The sequence below is a fragment of the Protopterus annectens genome, chromosome 3.part0, assembly GCF_019279795.1.
Source record: "Protopterus annectens isolate FY-2018-M chromosome 3.part0, PAN1.0, whole genome shotgun sequence".
NCBI classification, from domain to species: Eukaryota; Metazoa; Chordata; order Ceratodontiformes; family Protopteridae; genus Protopterus; species Protopterus annectens.
Window position 1 is genome coordinate 624,945,100 of NC_056731.1, and position 23,264 is coordinate 624,968,363.

A 23,264-nucleotide genomic window follows, 5' to 3' on the forward strand; every position below is an offset into this window, starting at 1 on the left:
TCACCAACATGGGAACTCTATGCTCCAGACCAGAAGTGTATCCCTCACTGGTAAGATCAGACCATAAACTAATCTCACTGGATATTCACATCCCGACCCTACACCCTGCCCAGAAAACCACAGGGAAAAACTTCTCTAAAGCAAATTTCACACTCCTCAAAACCGAGGTGGAATCCTTCAAAGCCCCCGGGCCTGTGGAAAATATGGCCCAGACTGCAGAATCCTTTATAAACGCATTCTATGAACACCTTCAGGAATGCATGGATCATGCAATCCCAAATAAAACCAAGACCCAATCCTCCAAAGGCAGACATCCTGTCTGGTCGACCCCAGCCATAAACAAACTATACAATAGAAAGAGGAAGCTACTACATGATAGAGCAAAATCCCAAAAAGGGAAGGCATCTCTGATCAGTATTAGCAAAAAACTATGGGCACTCATAAAATCATCTAAGGCCAGCTTCGAGAGAAAAATTGCACAAGACACTAAGGATAATCACAAGTCTTTCTTTGGTTATGTTAGGAACCTGGGTGGGAATTCCCAGATATGCTCAGAATTAGTCCAAAATGACAAAAAATACACCGAACCCACAGACATTGCCAACATCCTAGCTGACAGGTTCAGCGCAAACTTCTCCCCCTTCCCCACCAAAAGGGCAAATATCTATCCCAGCAGAGTGCTGCCCCCCTGACATCTCAGATGCTCAGGTAAGAGCCGCCCTCTCCAAAGCAAAAAACACAGCATCAATGGGACCAGACGGTGTCCCGGGCTTCTTCCTACATGAACTCCAAGAAGAGCTAAACCCAAACATAAAACTACTGTTCAGTCTCAGCCTTACAACAGGATATGTACCCAAAGAGTGGCGTACAGCAACAGTGGTCCCTCTCCACAAAGGTGGTGCCTCAACGGATCCTGGAAACTATCGCCCCATAAGCCGGACTAGCTTGGTCTGCAAAGCTATGGAAAGGATCACCATGGACCTCATAAATGAAGATATTGGGGACCTACAGACACTGGATCCTACCCAGTTCGGCTTTGTTAAGGGCAGATTCTGCCTCGTAAACCTGGTTGATTTCTTTGAAACAGTCACCAAGGTCATTGACGAGGGGAAGGTGGTCCACACAGCCTACCTGGACCTTGCAAAAGCCTTTGATACAATACCCCACTCGGGCATTATAGATAAGCTTACCAGCTTAAATATAAACCCCTATGTCACTAGATGGGTTGCAAACTGGCTCATGGACAGAACCCACATGGTTAGAATTGCTGGAGCCATGTCAGACTCCAAACCAGTTACAAGTGGAGTCCCACAGGGCTCAGTCCTGGGACCTCTCTTGTTCGGTATATATTTCTTGGAGGTACAGGCCAACATGGAAGGACTGTTGCTGACCAAGTTCGCAGATGACTGCAAACTGGGTGCCATAATCGACTCTCCAGCCAACACAAGCATCCTCCAAAAGGGCCTCATAGAAACAGACAACTGGTGCCAGAGCCATGGCCTCAAGCTAAACGCCAAAAAGTGTATAGTCATCCCCTTTGGCAAAAACAAAGTGCCCACAAATTACCACATAGCTGGTAATCCATTAAGTATGGAAGAAGTAATTAGGGACCTGGGGACCCAAGTTGATAGCAATCTCTCATTTGACAACCACGTGGCCAAAGTGGTTAGAAAAACATTTTATATAGCATACCTAATCATGAAGGGATTCACATCTAGATCAGGGGAGGTCATCGTGCCTCTTTACTCATCCCTCATCAGGCCCATATTTGAGTACAATGCCCCTTTTGGGATGTACCTTACCAGACACCTGCAGCAACTGGAAAGAACCCAAAAGTACCTCACCAAGAGGATCAACGGGCTCAAACTGATGCCATATGCTGCCCGGTTAAAGAAACTCCAGCTCTACTCAGTGGCATACCACCTGCTCAGAGGCGATCTGTGTCTGACGTATAAAGCCATGTCCAACCTGGAATTAATGGACATGCTGCACCTCAGAAAATCCAAATCCCATCAAGCTACGTGCTTGAGAGACTTGAACCTCAGCACTGAAATAAATAGGACGTGCTGGAGGGACAGATTCATAACCCAGAGGCTCCCTTCACTCTGGAATAAAATCCCAGTCCAGGTTAGGCAGAGTTCCTCATTGACTCTCTTCAAGAGGAATCTTGATGAGTGGATGGGAAATCGTAGGTTTACCCCGGGTATCACTTCTGTGTCACTGTTAGATAGAGGCACAGTATACTAACCTCAAAAAAGGGCATAGCAAAATTTATTTAAAATGGGTGGCGAAAGCCAAACACACTCTGGCTAGGCTTATAAATGCCCTAGGGGAGATAGCCTAGTTTGAACCTATGAACCTATGACCCTATGAAAATTGACCTATCTAAGCTAGAAGCACGTTATAATAAAATTTCTAACTTTGCATCTGACTGCCCATATAGAACACATCATTGTACAGCTTTAAGGATACTAGACTGGCTTGAACTTCCCAAGATATTCTTTTCAACCAACTCTCTCTAACTCACAAAATCGTAACACAACCAACCAGAATCCCTGCACTGCAAAACCTCATCCTTTCTTACAGTTCCAGCAGACCACTTCGCTTTAACAATAAGAACTCACTCACCATCTCCAAGGCCAACAACACTTCAGAAGAATCTTTATTTTCCAGCTATGTATCTCATATATGGCACTCCCTTCCTAACTCCATTCTCTAAATGTCATCCACTAACCACTTTAAGCCATCACTTAAAGCTTATCTAAAACATAAGTGGCTATGTTCCTGTACTAACCCCTCATGAATCCTCAATATAACCCAATCATATACAGCTTCTTCTCCTGTGTTTAATCTTTTATTCCTACCGGCCTATCTTAACCTTATATCTTGACATAAGTCATACTTTACAAATAGTACTAGCTAAGTTCAAAGCCTAGGTTTTGTTGTCATGATGTAACAAATTTGTATTTTCTTATGTATACTACATTTTGTTTACTTTATTGATTATTTTAATTTGTGAATTAAAATTTACTGTTACTCCTGGAGCTTTTCTCCCCAGGCCTCCGCTGAAAAAGGACCTGTGTCCTGTCGGACTTTCCCAGTAAACAAATGTTAAATAAATCAAATAAATAAATAAAAAGAACAGCACTAAAAATATTTGAAGAGAAATACAGGCAAAGGAATCCGGACATGGAAAACTTTACAGTACAAAAAATAATAAGACAAAGAGGAAAAGGAGATTAGTAAAGGAGAAGTTAAAGAAATAGAAACTGAGGTTATGGAGTACCTGCAAAGTGAAGGATTCAGTGTAGAAAATTGAATGCAGAAAGCACCACAACAGGATAGAGCAGTGGATATCCAAATTAAGGGGAAACCAGTGGAACAGGAAGCAATTGATCAGGTGCCATATCAAGATATTGTGGAGCCTTCCACAGAAAATCAGTATAAATGCTCACTTGAAGCTTGACAGCAAGGAAAGGAATAGGAAACTGTGGAAACTCTGATGCAGTCAATGTTAAGGAATGATAGGCAAGTGAATTCCCATATGACAGAGCAATGGATGGCATAGGATGAAATTGAAGAGAAGGTGACACAAGAAGATGTTATAGAACGTTCTATAGAATGTCCACAGGAAATGGAAAACAAGGGATGTGCCATCAATTTGGAAGAAAATGAGCTAAGAGAAGAGTTGCTTGATTTAATAGACATGGATAGCTATATTAAGATAAATGAGAGAAATAGACTGCAGAAGGTCAATAAAACCCAAAAAGTCAGAAGTCTGATAAAACAAATGAATGTAGTAAAACAAAAGAATGTAGGACTGTCCATAGAGATCCATGCAATACAACAGAAGTAAATAAATAAATAAATAAATAAAAAACAAATAAAACAAATGAATGTAGTAGATAAAACAAAAGAATGTAGGACTGACCATAGAGATCCATGCAATACAACAGAAGTAAATGGGATATATTACTGTGCTGCTAAATTAATAACGGATAAAGTTCTACCACAAGAACATAGGGCAGTGAGAGAAAGGAAGGGGAGAAATTGAATACCATAATGCAAGTATCAAATAAAGATAACTATAAAGCAATTAAGGCAAGAAGTGTCACTTTTAGAAGACTATAGAAGAGGGAAAAGATCAACAAAAATACTAAGAAAGACAGCAATGCTCAGTATTAGAACAGACTAGGATCTATCATGCACTATCGCAAATAACAAACTAAAAATTTCAACACAGATGGAAAAACTTAGAAGATACACAGATACATATAAAGGAAAAGTACAAAGTAAGCAATTTATTGATGACCCAAAAAGTTCTATAGAGAATTGTTAAACAAGGTAAAAGGAACTGAAATACTGCCAAAAAAAAGAGGAAATAGATACATTTTGAAGAAGTATCTATGAAGATCTTGTGGAACATAACAAAGATGCTAAATGGACAGAAGAAGTAAAAGAAAGAATAAGAAGTTTAAAGTTGCAAGATATGAAATGGGATGAAATAACAGCCAGAGAGACTGAAACAAAGTTAAGAAAAGCCTCTGATTGGAAACCCCCAGGCTTAGATGCAGGGCCAGTGTTAGCATTTTGGGGCCCCCCAGCAACTGTCAAGTTGGGGGCCCCCTGGCCACTCTTAGTCTAAGTATCACCCTGTCACTGCCACTACTTCTATCCATCTTTTTAGTTCATGCTGCAGGCTTTTAGGAGTAGTGCACACAGACTGACCTGTAGCTACAATGATCTTATTACAACAGGCATAGTGTGGTATGTTGGCCCATCTCACAAAGGGGCATTTACAGTTACTGCCATTTAGGTGTAACAAGAATACATTACAGCAACTCTATGTACAGGACAGAACTAATATGCAATGGAACCCTAGGCACTGGTTACTGTTTCAGCCCCTGCCAAAAAAAAAAAAAAAAAAAACAACACACGCACCCCCTCCAGAGTTCCCCTCTGTTTTCCCCATGTTGGGCTTCCCACTTATGCACATTACTTTTTTTCTTCCATTTCTCACATTTTACCTTTTTTCTTCAGCTTTTTCAAGAAGCCATAACTTTATATATGCTCTAAAGTGCTTTTTAAGTTTATTTTTTTTCTTTTTACCCAATGATGGCTTGAACAGATATGATGATTAAGGAAAGAAATTCAATGTTGCTGTTCAGCTTTAGTTTTTCTTCTGTCTTTTCGATATACTTTTTTGACCAAGTCAGCATAGAAATAACCATTTAGGAAATAACTCCATTAAGCCACTGCCCCCAGAAGCTAGAGCATTTCCCAACCTTTTAATCCAAAAGTGGCGTAAACAAAAATTGTGAGTAAGAAAAAAGAATTTCAGTCTTTTTTTTCTTTCAATGAAGACATAAGTTGTACCCGAGACTTAAAATTCAAAGCTGACAAAAATAGGAGCTCCAAGTAAATTAAAAAGTCAATTGTAAGGATACACAGATCCTGTATGGGAATACTGCCTGCCTCACTAATCCTCCCAAAAAGACAGTCACTGCCTATGCAACCCTCTGGTGTTAGCTTGGGACACACACACACACACACACACACATCACAGCAATGTTTCAGCAAGTACATTGTACAACACTAGTACTGCTACACAAGATCAGTGACTGCTGTTTAGCAGTCATCAAACAGCAACAGGGATAAGACAATTTTATTTACCTCAATAAGTAGTAAATTAATACCTATCACTATCCCTGATTTCACAGATATTCCTGATTGTGTCTCATAATTTTTCTCTGTCACACTAAATCAAGTAATCAGAGTTTTACACTTATTGTCTAAAAAATGTGTGTTGATGCAAAATGTGTTATTCTATTAACTTTTTTAAGTGAATTAGAGTAATATATAAAATGTGTACCTCATTTTGAGACTTTATTATGCTATTATTTTTATCACTGAACAGAATTCTTCAGCAAAGACGTTGAGAGTTATAGTACCAGTTGTTCTGCCAGAATGTATAAAAACCCTGAAAAAGAAACCATCCCTGAAGATTAGAAGCATCAGCTCTTCTTACACTCCACAGTTTGCACTGATATCGGTTACCCTGGGCTGCTGCTCTCTCTAGTGCTTACTCTGCTTATGTTCATTACAGCTTTGTCCTAACAGGGTCATATTACAGTCCTGTTCAGGTTAAAGAGTGTAATTGAAAATTAATACATTTTTTCTCCTCATTTTCCCCAACCAACAGCAGCTTTTGTGGGGCCCCCACGCAGTCAATATGGATTAAGGGCCCCCCTGCAGCCACAGTTATTGAAGGTACCTAAAGCTGGCTATGTTGTTAATTTTAGTGAAGAGGATGTTCACCAACAGTGCTTAACTAGGCTGGAGCATTATATCATTGGTAAAATATTTAATGAAATTGTAAAGTTTGTTACTTGACAAAATACTGTTACTATAACTAAAGATCTTTGAATTTTGAAGGAGATAAATACGAGTTATTGTTACTTACCTGGTTTAAGTATACAAGCTTGCTGTACTAGCTTTTGTTGGTTTGACAAACATGTAACAAAATATCAAGATAACATAAGTTGCAGTGGTTGGGGGCCCCCCAGGACCAGGGGGCCCCTAGCGACCGCAGGATTCGCTGGTGCCTAAAACCAGCTATGCCTAGATGCAGTACCTAACTTTTGGTTAAAAGTATAACATCTTTGCACAAAGCTTTAGCCATGAGTTAGAACTATATATATATGCACACCCCAAACAGCCACCAACCTGGCTAACAACAGGCAAAACAATGCTCCTACTTAAGAGTGAACCTGCAAGCTACCCTAAAAATTATAGACCAATAACATGCCTTCGATTGCTGTATAAACTATACACAGGAATTGATGCTGACAGTCTATAGTAATTTAGAAGAAAACTCAATTATGGCAGTGGAACAAAAGGGCAATAAAAGAAGGTCATATGGAACAAAGGACCATTTGTCGTTAAATAAAGTCATTCTGGAGAACTGTAAAAAGGGGAAGAATTTAAGTATGGCATGGATTGATTTTTAAAAAAGCATTTGATAGTATCCCACATTCATGGATAAAATAGAACTTAAAAAATGTATAGGATACACCCTACACTGATTGATTACTTTACAGTGATCATGAAACAGTGGCAGACCACTTTGCAGTTAAGCTATGATAAAGGACAGATTACTATCACAGGGATAAAAATTCAAAGGGGGATATTCCAGGGTAACTCTCTGTCACCGCTGCTATTCTGCCTTGCCATTAACCCATTAAGCTGTTTACTTAACAGTTTAGGCCATGGCTACACTTTGGCTCCAAAAACAACAAAGTGTAAAGACTTCTCATGTTCTCTTTGTCGATGATTTAAAACTGTATAGCTCATCAGATGAGGAACTGAAAGCACAGCTGCAGGTTGTCAAAACTTTTTCAGATGATATAAAAATGTAATTTGGCCTTGATAAGTGTGCAAAAGCAACCTGGAAAATATCTGTTTGGGACAAGAATATGATATAAAAGAACTTGAGCAAGAGGGAGTCTGTAAATATTTGGGAATTGATGAAGGATCAACAAAAAAATGAACAAATGTGAATAATACTTAGTAAGGAATACTTTACGAGACTTAAATTAATTCTAAAAACAGCATTGGCATCTAGGAACAAAATCCAAGCTATAAACCAATTTGCTCTTCCTGCCCTAACTTACAGTTTTGGAGTGATTGACTGGCCCCAAAACATGTTGGATAGTTTAATAGGAAAACAAGAAAGATGCTTCATGCTCCCAAATGATTTATAAAAATCAGTGCATGCCAAGATTATATATTCCCCGTTCTTAAGGAAGGATGGGCGTCCTTGAAATTGATTTCATGTATAGATCTGCAATTGTGGGACTCTACACATATCTGCTGACCACACAAGACCCAAATGTAGTGAAAGTTTTGAAGCACGAGGAGAATAAATCTAAGATGACTTCCCTGCTTAGTCTTGAAAAAGTATATCTGCATCAAGCAGGAATGGAAATCAAACCACAAGTTGATAAAAACCAGGCAGCAACTGAATGTGACAAAAAGCAAAAGAAAGAATATAAGGTGAAGGACCAGATGAGAAGGCAAGAAATGTGGGAAAAGCATAAATATAGCTGCAAGTATAGAAAATGTCTGGAAGAACCTCATGTTGATCAGGAATGAATGCAGGAATGGTTAAGGAGAGGCAAATTCAAACTAAGGGATGAAAGGTTAATATTGGCAGCCCAAGACAGTGGGCTACGTACACACTAGTTTACAAAGTCCATTGAACATGTGGGAAAAACAGACAAATGTAGGTTTTGTAAAACCAAATTGGAAATGGTCGCACATCTTTTTGCTGGTTGTGATATACTAATGGCAGAAGGACTGTATACTGAAAGGCATAATAATGTGGTAAGACTGTTGCACTGGGAATTGTGCAAACATTATGATACTTAAGTGGCTGAAAAACACTGGAAACATGAGCACAAAGCATCATAGAAAATGCTGTAGTTTATATCACATGGGATCACCCATTACCAACAGTTCAAAAGATAGATGCTAGAAAACTGGATAAAGTGGTCCAAGAAAAGAAGGCAAAAGTAGCGTTGATCACTGAAATCACTACACCCAGTGACTACAATGTCTTGCATAAAGAGAGACATAAAGTCATACAATATCAGGATCTGCACGCAGAAATGAGAGCAATGTGAAAGAAAGATACCCAGACAGTTTCAACAGTAGTAAGAGCAACAAGTCTTATAAAAAAGAATCTACAATTGTATTTAGATATATTACCAATATATGTAACCCTGTACGAATTGCAGAAGGAGTCTTTACTGGGCACAGCGCGGGTGCTGCAAAGAGTACTTTTGGCTAACATCAAAGATTGACACAATACTAATTCCATGAACTTTAATCATACTTTTACATAGGAATGGGGTCCATTCCCATCATAGTATTAGAAATCCAAAACATTTGAAGAAATAAAAAAGAGTGAAACTCTAATCTTGAATGAAAAGTATCACAATCAAATTTAACCACATAGGTGGGATTCAACCTTATGTACATTGTGGCAGCTATGAATATTATTTTTTATCATCAAAAGTGCAGCTCTTTGTAACTTTATCCTGTTTTGATGAAATAGACTTGTGCTTAGACGTACAGGAATGTGAGTATTGCGATTTACTGAATGATCTGTGTTGTAAACAGCATATTTTGTTTAATCAAAAGTGAAGTTAAAAGTCCATTATTTCAAAACTTCCAAATACACAACAAATCCAGTCATTCATTGCAGAGACTTTCTACTCTATCTAGATCCATCCACTGTTAGATAAGTACTTTGCTTTTCTGTTTTGTACTTTTTCTAGTCATTTGCTAAGTTTGTACACTTTAAATCATTTGAGAGTACTGTTGCTCCCGCATTTAAACTGTATGCCTACCTGTTTTTAATAATGTTTGCTCCTGCACTTTCACTATATAAGTTGACTTAATTACTGTACTTCCAGGCTAGTGCATTAAAGTTAGAAGAGTTAGGTCTGCACTGTATTGGTGGTAGGAGGTAGCTTGGTCTCTCTCCGTGCCAAAAATCACTGAGAGAATCTTAGGGTGTGCTTGTTATGATTGGTTGGATGGCTATTTTGCTTGCTTCATGGCATCACACATCAGCAGTTAGCCCTGCCATGTATAGATACAGGCACATAGAATTAACATTTTCCCAATAAAGTTACCCCTGAAATTTCCTCTGTATTCATTTCCACAAAGAACAGCTATTTTGTGCATTGAAGAACACTGCTCCATGTGTTTATTCTTAGATAGCCTTGGTTATAAGCCATACTCTTACAGCACGCAAGCTAGCCAGCTGTAAACCCATCTTATACTATCCTGTTGTAGATCACTTAATAAGAATCTTTAACCATGGATATGCTCTTTCCTACTATATATGTAGCCATCTTGGAGGATGCGGGCATCCTGAAGCAATGTAACAATTGTCTCATGTTTATTGATAACCACCTAATTCCAAAGAAACTGATATGGTAGGAGAGATGCAATTACACAATGTCATTGGAGGCAAGGCTGTCACATACAAGCATTTATAAAATCAAACAGAAACATACACATGCACACTACAGTCACTGTACATAAAATGGACCAGACACTTAGACCCACATATGCTCAGGCTCTTAAATGTAAACTTCCTAAACCCCAAAAACATCCCAGACATTGCACTTACAATAAGTATCCTCAGCAACCTCAAATATATGCTGCCAAAACAACTCTCACCATGACACGTACAGCCACATCTCTTGGGTGTGTCAACTTCTTAGCCCATAAGGTATGCAACCACACAACCCAATATTTTGGTAATAGAAGACTCCATTGTGAGATATACCAGTGTGTCACTCACCAGGATGAGTAAGAAGAGAGTCACAGTCAGTCATCTATCAGGAGCCAGGACCTGCTAGATCATGCATATACTCAGGTTGCTGAGTCACAAGTATCAGTGTGTCTCAGGCATAGTCCATGTGAGTGCAAATGACCTGAGATGTACCTTACTGGGGTAAATGAAGAGACACATTATGGAGTGTTTAAACTGTGTTTCCCATTGATGCCACAATATGAACATATAATATATAATTTACTTAAATATTTGGCTTAGACTTTGGTGTCATTCAAAAGAGGTAAAATATTTGTCAGCCTGAGAGGATAAGGCTGTCATGTAATGCTGCTTTGGTGGGTGTGGTCTGAATCTGGCCCTCTAGGCAACTTTAAACAGTAATCCAAACTCAGTGCAGGAAATAGTCAACTTACACTGTAACTCAAACAGAAACATTTACAATATGTAGAAATACAGAATTCAACAGTTTATGTAGGAGGGCCATTTTGAAGAAGATTGGAGACTGTAAAGTGGTGATCGGAGAAAGTGTAGTTGGCAGCATAGGATAGTGGTTTGTAGGATGATGTTGGTTATCAAGTAGAGGAGGAGAAGTGTGAGGGCAGCACCAAGGATCAAGTGGTGGAAATTGAAAAAGGGTAATTGTGAGGTGGAGTTCAGGGATGAGTTAAGGCAGGCACTGGGTGGCAGTGAAGAGTTACCAAATAGCTGGGTAACTACAGCAGAGCTAGTAAGGGAGACAGCTAGAAAGGTGCTTGGTATCACATCTGGACAGAGGAAGGACGACAAGGAGACATGGTGGTGGAATGAGGAAGTACAGGAGAGTATACAGACAAAGAGGTTGGCAAAGAAGAAGTGGGATTGTCAGAGAGATGAAGAAAATCCACAGGAGTATAAGGAGATGAGGTGCATGGCAAAGAGAGAGGCGGCAAAGGCTAAGGATAAGGCATATGAAGAGTTATATGAAAGCTTGGACACTAAGGAGGGAGAAAAGGACCTGTACCAATTGGCTAGACAGTGGTACTGAGCTAGGAAAGATGTGCAGCAGGTAAAGGTGATAAAGGATAATGAAGGAAACGTACTCACAAGCAAGGAGAGTGTGTTGAGCAGATGGAAAGAGTACTTTGAGGGGTTGATGAATCAACAGAATGAGAGGGAAAGAAGGTTGGATGATGTAGGGATAGTAAATCATGAAGTACAATGGATTAGCAAGGAGGAAGTAAGGATAGCTATGAAGAGAATGAAGAATGGAAAGGCTGTTGGTCCAGATGACATACCTGTGGAAGCATGGAGGTGTTTAGGTGAAATGGCAGTGGAGTTTTTAACCAGATTGTTTAATGAAATCTTGAAGAGTGAGAGGATGCCTGAGGAATGGAGAAAAAGTGTTTTGGTACCGATTTTTAAGAATAAGGGTGATGTGCAGAGCTGTAGTAAATACAGAGGGATTAAATTGATCAGTCACAGCATGAAGTTATGGGAAAGAGTAGTGGAAGCAAGGTTAAGAAGGGATGTGATGATTAGTGATCAGCAGTATGGTTTCATGCCAGGAAAGAGCACTACAGATGCGATCTTTGCTCTGATAGTTTTGATGGAGAAGTACAGAGAATGTCGGAAGGAGTTGCATTGTGTTTTTGTAGACTTAGAGAAAGCATCTGACAGGGTGCCTAGAGAGGAGTTGTGGTATTGTATGAGTAAGTCAGGAGTGTCAGAAAAGAATGTAAGAGTGGTACAGGATATGTACAAGGGTAGTGTGACAGCGGTGAGGTCTGCGGTGGGAGTGACGGATACGTTTAAGGTGGAGGAGGGGTTACATTAAGGATCAGCTCTGAGCCCTTTCTTATTTGCAATGGTGATGGACAGGTTGACAGACGAGATCAGACAGGAGTCCCTGTGGACTATGATGTTTGCAGATGACATTGTGATCTGTAGTGAGAGTAGGGAACAGGTGGAGGAGACCCTGGAGAGATGGAGATATGCTCTAGAGAGAAGAGGAATGAAGGTCAGCAGGACTAAGACAGAATATATGTGTGTGAATGAGAGGGAGGATAGAGGAATGGTGAGGATGCAAGGAGTAGAGGTGGTGAAGGTGGATGAGTTTAAATACTTGGGGTCAATAGTTCAGAGTAACGGTGAGTGTGGAAGAGAGGTGAAGAAGAGAGTACAGGCAGGATGTAGTGGGTGGGGAAGAGTGTCAGGAGTGATTTGTGACAGACAAGTACCTGTAAGAGTGAAAGGGAAGGTCTACAAGAGGGTAGTGAGACCAGCTATGTTATATGGGTTGGAGACAGTGGCATTGACAAAAAGGCAGGAGTTTGAGCTGGATGTGGCAGAATTAAATATGTTAAGATTTGCACTGGGTGTGACGAGGGTGGACAGGATTAGGAATAAGTATATTAGAGGGTCAGCCCAGGTTGGAAGGTTTGGAGACAAAGCCAGAGAGGCACGGTTACGTTGGTTTGGACATGTGCTGAGGAGGGATGCTGAGTATATTGGGAAAAAGATGCTAAGGATGAAGCTACCAGGTAACAGGAAAAGAGGAAGGCCTAAGATAAGGTTTATGGATGTGGTGAGAGAGGACATGCAAGTGGTTGGTGTGACAGAACAAAATGCAGAGGACAGGAAGAAATGGAAACAGGTGATCTGCTGTGGCGACCCCTAACGGGAACATCTGAAAGAAGATGATGAACAGTTTAAATACAATGACAAAAACAACAGTATTCTAAAATTATTTAAAGTGCGCTTTGCTCCTTCTCTCACCACAAGCATAGGTTCAGTGCATTTGCTGTTGTTTTCTCTTAGCTGGACACAACAGAAAGCCAACATGCACAAAGACACTGAAACAGTCATCAACAAAACTACAACCAGATCACTTAGTGAAAGCCCATATGCACTGTTCTATCAGATACCAGCAGGAACTAATGCCCCTCTGCTCCTTCTCTGACCAGGAGTAAAGTAGTAGTATTTATCCCAAGCTGACTCCTAAGAATCAATGTTAAGCCTTTCCAGTGATTTGTAATCTCCAAGAATGCTAGGAAATAATGCCCCCTTGCTTATTCTTTCACCAGGAGCAAAACAGAGGCAATAATCCCAAGATGATTTCTGCGAAGCAGTTCCTAGGCTGACAAGTGATTGGTAGTCTAGTCCCAGATGTTACAGATTTCAAAAGTAAGATAGAAAAAATGGATTTCCCCTTTGATATTTTCAGAGCATACAAAGTGAATGGGATGCAATGAAACAGAAGATAATGCAAACTTTAAGAGTCTAAGGGGAGGGCCTTCCTAGTCGATGTCTCAGTGTCCAGTGGAATGAACAGATGAGATGAGGCTGGGAGCAATGTCCAAAGTTGAATTTATAGTAGGGTTGGGCAGCTGAAAAGACACTAGGATTAAAAGCATAATACGGATAGAGTGGTAGGGTAGAAAATATCAAGTGCAGCAGAGTTACACAGCATTTTAGTTAAATAATGATGCAGCTAAATATGAAATCCTGTTTCTCAGCTCGTCTCACTAATTAGCTACACTGGATTCCTTTTCAATCCCTGAATGGAAAGGGAGTATTTTCTAATTGACTTTATCCAAGAACTTTTTAAAACTCAAAGAAGAAAAATTTCTGAAGTAAAGCAAAATTAAAAATAAAACAGACTGTAATATAAGAGCAACAACAAAATAATAATAATAATAATAATAATAATAATAATAATAATAATAATAATACAAGTATCCAAACCTTAAATGAATGAATGAATCCAATCCCAAATCAAACACAGTCTGGCAGCAGCAGAGTCACAAAGCACAAAGACAAGTTTGAAATAAAAATAGCTTCCCAGGCTGTGGACAGTCAAAATGCTTTTTTCACCTATAACCACAACCTGAAAGGAAATTCACAGCAATGCGCTGAACTAATTGTTAAGGGAGCCACATATAGTGAGACAGAAGATATAGCAAATCTACTGTCCTACAAAGTTAGTTCCAGTTATACCCCCTGTCCCTCCATAACCCCCCTCAGAAAATACCCATAATCATAACTCCCCCAACTATCACTATAGAACAGGTCCTGAATGCACTCTCCAAGGACAAGAACACTGCATTGATGAGCCCCAATAATATCCCAGGATAGCTCCTTAATAGCATGAAACAAACATGACCTATCAGGACCACTAGAATTGTTATTTAAGCATAGCCCCTAGAAAGGTTTTGTGACAAGTGAATGGAGGACTTCAACTGTTATCTCTTCACAAAAGGATGAGCCATCTCCAGGTAACTATAGACCAATACACCTGACCTGTCTGATATGAAAAGTCATGGAAGGAATTATCATGGACATAATAAACAATGTCATAGAAAACTGTTTAGATTTCTTAAGGACAGGAAATTCCTACTTAACCAGGTGGATTTGTTCAAGAAGGCCAGCAAAGCAATGGATGAGGGAAAACAGTGTATGCCACCTACCTTGACCTGGTCAAAGCATTTGACATAATACCCCACTCGGGTATTGACAAACTCATGAAATTAGGTATAAACTCCTATGTCACCCACTATATAGCTATCTGGCTCACAAATAGAACCCAAGAAGTTAGAATAGGAGAGTCTACCTCAAGAAAGAGGCCAGTCACTAGTTGAATCCCTCAGGGCTTGGTGCTGTGACCACTCCTTTTTGACTTCTACTTCTCTGACGTAAAGGCCAACATCAAGGGCCTCTGGCTGAAAAAGTTTGCAGATGATTGTAAACTGTGTGCAGTTATAGACTCTCTCAAAGACACAAATATCCTTCAAGAAGGCTTGACACAGACAAATAACTGGTGCAAGAGCCACAGTCTAAAACAAAATGTTAAGAAATGCATAACAGTTTCTTTTGTAAAGACAGCTATTCTTGGAAACTACCTCATTGATCTTACATCCCTAAGAGTAAACCTGGTGGTCAGAGATTTGGGAATGAATGTCGACACTAAATTAACCTTTGACCACCATGTGTCTACAGTGGTAAAGAAATCATTCTATGTTGTGCAATTTATAAGCAAGGGTATGGCATTTAGGTCTGAGGATATCATTGTTGCATTTTGCTTGCTCCACATCAGCCTAGTTACTGAGTATAATGCCCCTTTTGGTATGTACCTAACCAAGCATATGCAGCAACTGACTGGAGCATCCTCAGTGGTTCCCCATAAAAAGAATACAGAGTGTTAACAACATGTTCTACATGGACTGCCTCAAAGCCCTGTCCGTGTACTTGGTATCCTATAGGCTACTAAAAAGCAGTTTATTCCTAGTCTACAAAACATGCTCTGATCCTGCTCTGATGGACCTGTTGCACATCCATAAAACAAATAGCATTAGAATTACCCAGTCTAAAAATGTAAACCCTGCCTGCAACATAAAAAGGACATGCTGAAGGAACAGGTATGTGTCTTATAAAATATCCCTTCCCTGGAACAGGCTTCCCATCTATGTCAAGCAAAGTTCTTCCCTAACACAGTTGAAGCATAACGTGGTCTAATGGATGGGGCACTGAAAATTTATCCCTGGTCTGGCATTTGTGTCTCTAGTAGACAAAGGCAACCTGTAAATGTTTGACCACCCATGCCGAAGCCTATATATACCCCATAAACCAACCATATGGCACCAACATGTGCCAGATACATTGGGAAAGCATGGTTAAGGTTAAAAGCCCCCCCACCCCCCACCCTGGTCATTAGCCTCATAATCACATATGTACCTAGATCTTTTCTCTTATAATTCCTTCATGCATTCTTTCTCTGATTGCCAGTTTAATCCATTTCAGGGTCATTAATGAGCTGCTACCTATCTTTGCTCACAGTGAGCACAAGTTATTGAAACTAATCCCAAATGGAATGACAATCTGTTACAGGATGCACAAAAACACCAAATCACATATCATATGTACACCGGAAGGCAAATCTGAGAATCAATAATTTATCTGTGGCATATATTTGGGATCTAGGAGAAAAACAGAGCTCCTAGGAAGAAGCAACATGGACACAGAAAGTGCCTGCAGACTGCACCCCCTACTAAGAAGGCACCCCAGCCAAGAAGTGAACTACAGAACTAGACACTGTGAAATAGCAATGCTAACCTCTGAAGCACTGGGCTGTCCTTTTTTTCCCTATAATATATACAATTTCTTAGTTAGGGTATCATCCTCTTCCAAATATTAGACTGGTGCAGTGGTTCGTAGGTCTGGAAATCTGAAGGCCTAATACCAAAAGTACCTGAAGTACAGACATTTTGCCATAACAATTGAGAATGCTGCTTTCTTTAACTACTAGTGTTTTGTCCTTAGTGCAGAGGTGACCCCTGATCCATATGAGATTGTAGTTCTTTTGTTGACCGAATAGCCACTGGATTCATATGCAGCTAAATATGTTCCTGTGAAGTGTTCTTGGAGCAGGTGGCATATTATCTGGTTCTTGATCCATTTCAAGAAAATAAATAATGTAAGGAATCAATAAAATGTCAAACAGATGCTTAGGCTGATCCCGTTTTTAAAAACTTAGTGGGAGTGAAGCATGCTAGCCAGTCATTTCATTGTCTCACCAAAAGACTTGTCCTTAAGAGGGGCTCTTGAAGATAAAGATTACTCATTATCATCATCTGTATCATAACCCTGAAAGGGGGATCTCTGGTGAGCATATACAAGACCATATTCTCCTTCACCATCCATCTCTGATGATGAGGTGTGGGTTCCCTCCTTTTTTTATTTTTGTTACCATTGCTCTCCCAGAAGTACAGGGCTTTGGCTTTGACATCCTTGTTGACATTATTCTCACCTTTACCATAAAATCAAATGATGGCACAATAATCTCCCCTGACCCATCTACAAAACTATTAGGTGTCATTATAGACAATAATCTAAAATTTGACCTACATGTTAACCAACCTATCAAAACCATCAATAAAAAACTAGGGTCACTTTGCAGAATAAAAGCCTTCCTAACCTCTCCAGCTAAAATTGCCATAGCTCGCTCTCACCTTCTTTCAACCCTTCTGTATGCATCCCCTCTACTCTTGAATTTAAACAAGACTGTCCTTAACAAACTCTCAATTTGCTACAACCACATTGCCAGGTTTGCCACTGGGCTGCCTTTTAGGACACATCATTGCATCAATCTAAATCAGCTTGGGTGGCTTGAACTACCCAGCCTAATCCAGTATAACCAACTGATTATGGCCTATAAAATCCTCTATAATCCGGACAATACTCCTGCACTTAAAAATATTATCACCCCCTATAACAATCCTAGACCGCTTTGATCCTCTAACAAACTACTAATTCAGAATAGCAAAATTAATAACACAGCCGGTGACTCTCTCTTTGCAAACTCTGTAAGTAGATCCTGGAACTCTCTTCCAGCTGATACTACCTTAATTTCCACCTTAGGTCAATTTAAAACTAGACTCAAACAACATTTGTCACTTAACTGGCTATGTCAATGTATCAAGCCTGGCTAACTCTCTTTAGAATGTGTAAAAATCTGTTAACCAGTTTACTGTGTAATTTAATTTAATCCTGACTTTTGCTCAGGATTAACTGTAACCTGTGGAACTTGTTTAACTTGCTTATTTATGTAATCTCTGTAAATAGTCTGTTTGTAATATGTAATGCTGGTATTATATAATGCTGTATCTGCTTACCCTTGGAGCTTTTCTCCCCGGGCCTCCACTGAAAATGGACATGCATCCAGTCGGACTATCCCGGTCAACAAATGTAAAATAAATAAAATAAATTTTTAAAGCATTTTGTACTAAAATCAAAGTCCTACTGTATTATGAATTTGCAGTCCATGAACATGGGTGCTTCAGCTAGTAAAAGGAACAGTCTCTGCCTCACATTCACCCTCTGTCTAGAATGTTCTGTCTCTAATAGCAAAGATTGTTTTTTTGTTTTGGTGCATGCTCCATTGACTTCTGTTTCTAGTGTGTTTCTACTTGGATTGTTGGAAAGGAAGTCTGAAAGGAAGTGGGATAAACATTACTGGTTTACAGAGCCCCCCCTCCAAAAAAAAAAACTGAATTCTAATCATTTACCTGGACAGCTTAGAATCAGAGTCTTGAAAAGGAAAATGTATTTTTACTGTTCAGGTTAAGTATGACTCTATAACAATTTTTCAGCAGAAAAAATGAGTGACTGACATGGGAATGTAATCAGCAAAAAGTAATGTACCTTATATTGCAGTATTTCTTTTGATGCTTGCCCTCAGGACTGGCCTTGCATTTGTTGGGCCGTAGTTTAACTATTATTGTCGGTCTCCCATGCTGACCCCCAACCCCCACTCCATCACTCACTGGTTGGCCTACTGGGCTACTATAACTACTGGTTACTTCAATGTAAGTATAAGAAATGTATGGTGTAGTAAGTATTGTGTATTAAAAGCAAAACAGTACCTTTATTTATTAACTGATATTTTATCAACAAAGTTAAAACAGAAGGTTATCAATATAAATTATTAAATACATAATATGTAATATAATATTTAATATAATATATTAAACATATAATCAAGAACTCTACATATACACTCTCTTTGCGAGGTAAGCTCATTTGAAACATCTCAGTCCCACTCTCTCAATCCCCATACCCAGTGACCATGGGTGTCAGGACATTTGGGACAAATTACTTGCTGGGGACAGGCTTGATGGTTTTGAAGAGACAGGGGAGAGGCAACAGAACATGAACATTTTCCAAACTCCATTAAACATTCTCATCTCTTTACCCAATTAGCAATCATACCCAGCTACATCATTGTATTTCCACAAAACCACATAAAGCTGTTGATCTTCCTCAGAATGCATCATCATCATCATCGTAATAATAATAATAATAATAATAATAATCTCAAGCCTGTACTTAAATGGGATTGCACAGTTGCTACCCCCTTATAACTATTCCTAAAAGTTTATTTTATTTATTTAATTATTTGCTAAACTGGTTAAGTGGGGTAATGCTTGAATATCGTTTAAAGCCCTATTTCAGACTACAGTTGCAGCAGTAAACATTGCATGTAGGGTAAAGTACCCAGTTTGTATCATGTTTTGGCAGATGGGAGGAAGTTTTGAGAAACTCACATGATATAGGGAAACATGCAAAACCTACACAGTGAATACCCTTTTCAGCCACAACCCTAGCCCAGTGGGTAATTAGAAAGTACAAACAAAAGCATGTATTAAAAAAAAAATCAGACTAAATACAAAGTATTATAATTTTTTCAAATAGATATAAAGAAGCTGTGGAAAAAAGTGTATGCATGCCTGATAATCAAATACATGATACCTGTAGTTAATATGAAGTGAGAGGAAGTGCATACAAGCCAAATGATTAGATATATAAAATAACTACTTCCAGTGTTCTAAGTAGACATGACTTTTTGCAGTGGTGCATAACAAACTGAGAAAGACAAAAATGAAAAGTTGAAAAAAGGGGTCATGACAATACTTTAGCTGATAAGTTTAAATGTTTATACTTAGCAAATCAAATTCCTGTACCACTGTCTTTGTATTGAGTTGTTTGTTCTTTTTGATATATGCATAACATTTCTATTACGTAATGTTCATACATACATCCACCACCCCTTTTTTCCTATTTTTGCATTAAATGGGTATTCCATCTTTCTTTTTCTCCTCCCTCAAGATCTTTTAACTGTATAAGCCTTAATAAGCCTTTAGCAATTTGTGGAGCTTTTCTCCCCGGGCCTCCATTAAAAATGGAGATGTATCCAGTCGGACTATCCCAGTCAACAAATGTAAAATAAAATAAATAAATAAAACTAAATAATTTCTTGATATAAGAGAATGCAAGACATAGATCTTCATATAAGAGTCTCTAACAGACTAAATTTAGAGCAATGTCTTCAAGCCTGCATTGGTGGCTCTTGATTTTATCCCGGTAATTGTTTTAGTTAGGAAATACTGAGGCAAAAAATAACCAAATGAGTTGGATAAGGCAGGTTGTATACAAACAGTAACAAAACGGAATAAACTCAGCCAGCCGACAAGGCAGAAGACAGGATAAAAACTCAAATCATTTATTCAAAACAAAGTAAAATCAGTTAAATGAATATAGATAAGCACTTTCATGTCATACAACTGGGTGCTTCCTCAGATCAAACAGTAACTGTTGCAAGATAAATTAAATATAAAGTTTCAAAAACAACAATTTAAAATCACATGATCTTACCACCTGATTTAAAATTACATATTCATTCAAATGCATACCTCTATCTGCTTGCAATTCTAAAATCCAGTTAAGTTCTAAACATTCAGTTTTAGTTACTACAACTCCACCTCTAATATTAACATTAAATATTTGTAAAACTAAAAACTCAAAACAATGTTCATTACCAAATGTTATAATATGTTTGGAAGGACTGTTCTTAATATCACCTCTTGTCACAGTATAATAATGTTCACGGATACAATCTTTCAGCATCCGATTTGTCTTTCCAATATAGAATTGCCCACAAAGCTTACAATTTGCTAAGTAAACTAAATCACTGGTCTTTGCAGTCAGCATAAAAATTAAACTTATAGCAGTGCTTCATAACCGGATGTACAAAACATTTCCTGTTGCTAATAAATTTGCACATTACAAGATCTACAGGAAAAAGTTTCCTTACTATCAGAACCAAACATACTTTTCTTAAAGGTTTGTAGCATAACATTTTCTTGAGTGAGCAGTTATTCTTAAAACAAAATCTAGGGATCTGTCTGAGCAGCTCCCTGTACCTGTCAACAGTAGTTAAAATATGCCATTTCTTTCTATTAACATCACAAATCACTAATACACAACACAGGACCCGGCAAGACCAAAGGGCATCCACCAAGCAACACCAAATGTAAAGTATAAAGGTTTAATAAAGTACTTTGAAGCGCTTTTCATCTGCAAAGTATGCAGACTTCCTCAGAAACATGTATAAAAGTTACAAACACTCCTTATAAAGGAGGTCACAATTACTTGATTACTAAAAACGTCAATAAAACAATTAATTAAACAATAAGTATCCATAGACACGACCCCTCAAGCCAATTAACTCCACCATCATCCCAAAAAGTGATAAAGTAAGTTACAATATCCAGCTCCAAAGCTGAAAGTTTAAGGGCCTCCACAAGAAAGACCCCACAAAAAAAAATGTATATTTTCCTATGTAAATTCTGAAATTGAATGTACTAAATTAAAATCTACTGAAGTAGAATCAATAAAATCCCCATCAAAATGAACTAACAAAAGTGTATCCTAAAAGATGTATATATATATATATATATATATATATATATATATATATATATATATATATATATATATATATATCTATATATATAAAAATGTAAACTAATTACAGGATACAAACCAGAATGGAATTCACTAACAAGCATATATTAACTTACAAATAGTGAATACAAAAATCATTTATATATGCTGGTACTACAAGTTGCTCTGTGAATATATATTAATACTGGTAGTATTTGCATTCAATTATATATATAGTACTATGTTTGTACTGTGTATAAAAATCCATTACATTAAATATTGTGACATTATAATATTAAGCTCGTCACTGGGCTATCTCTGCAGACTTCTGAGTTTTAGGACACTACTAATTGAACACGAGTAATTCAGTCCTGGAAATGAATACGCATTTAATCTAATTTGCCATTTCAGTTCTGATTCTTCTAGTAGTAAAGGTAAAGGAGCGCCCCTCTTGTTTTCAAGTATTTGGTCGATAACCAAAAACTTGAAACTATGTTCATTATAGCTGCAAATATGTTTAGCCAGTGCGTTCTCCTGTTTTTTCTTCATGATGGCATACTGATGCTCATAAATTCATTCACGTAGTTTCCGCTCCGTTTTACCCACGTAAAATGCAGAGCATCTCTGGCACTTAGCTAGGTAAACAACCATTCTAGAGTTGCAACTAGCTCTACATCTCAACTTATATTCCCTATGTTGTACTACAAATTTATTACTTTCTTCAATGTGCCTGCACTGGTTGCAGTTTTGACATTTAAACATACCAGGTGTCCTTAACAAACTAACACAAGGTTGTTCTAAAAACGTTTTCAAATTTTTACCTCTCCTAAAAGTTACCTCTGGGCGTGCTCCTACTTTAGCGTAAACCATGGGGTTACTTTTAAATAAACCCCAATTCTTACCAATAAGGTCAATGCAGTGGTAGCTGTACATATCATAAGTCATAATAAGCCTCGGACCCAGGTTCCTAGTATTGATGACTTTACTAGATGAACTAGTCAATCTAGGTATATTTGTGATATCTGTGTTGACCCCACTGTCAGTTAAAACCAAACCAGCATTCAAAATGGGTTTGTATGTCCCATTCAACCTTTTGTTCTTAACTTCATTAGTCAAATTAGCAATAAGGTTTAACGGGTAACTTCTGTGTAAAAACATACTCTTTAATAATTCATACTCGCGATGGAAGTCATCATCCAAGCTCACTATACGGGCCACCCTAACTAGCTGACCTTTAACTACTGAGCGCTTCTGGTAGTTAGGATGACAACTACTGAAGTGTAAAAAAGAATTAGAGTATGTATTTTTTCGATGTACACTAGCCACATAACTTTTTAACTCTATGTTTTTGGCCAATCAAATATCAAGGTAAGCTATAGCTTCATTGCTATAAGTTGAGGTAAAACGGAAAACGTCCGTGGAAGTATTGAACGAGTCTAATAATATGTTACCAACTGTTTCATCGCCCTTAAGTAGGATGAAGATGTCATCCAAATAACGAGTATAGAATGCTATATGTGACATCAATGTGTCCTTGGTAAAGACATATTCTCTCTCCCAGTGGGCCATTACCATATTGGCTATACTAGCCCCACAAGGAGAGCCCATAGCGACCCCAACCTTCTGTAAGTAAAAATTA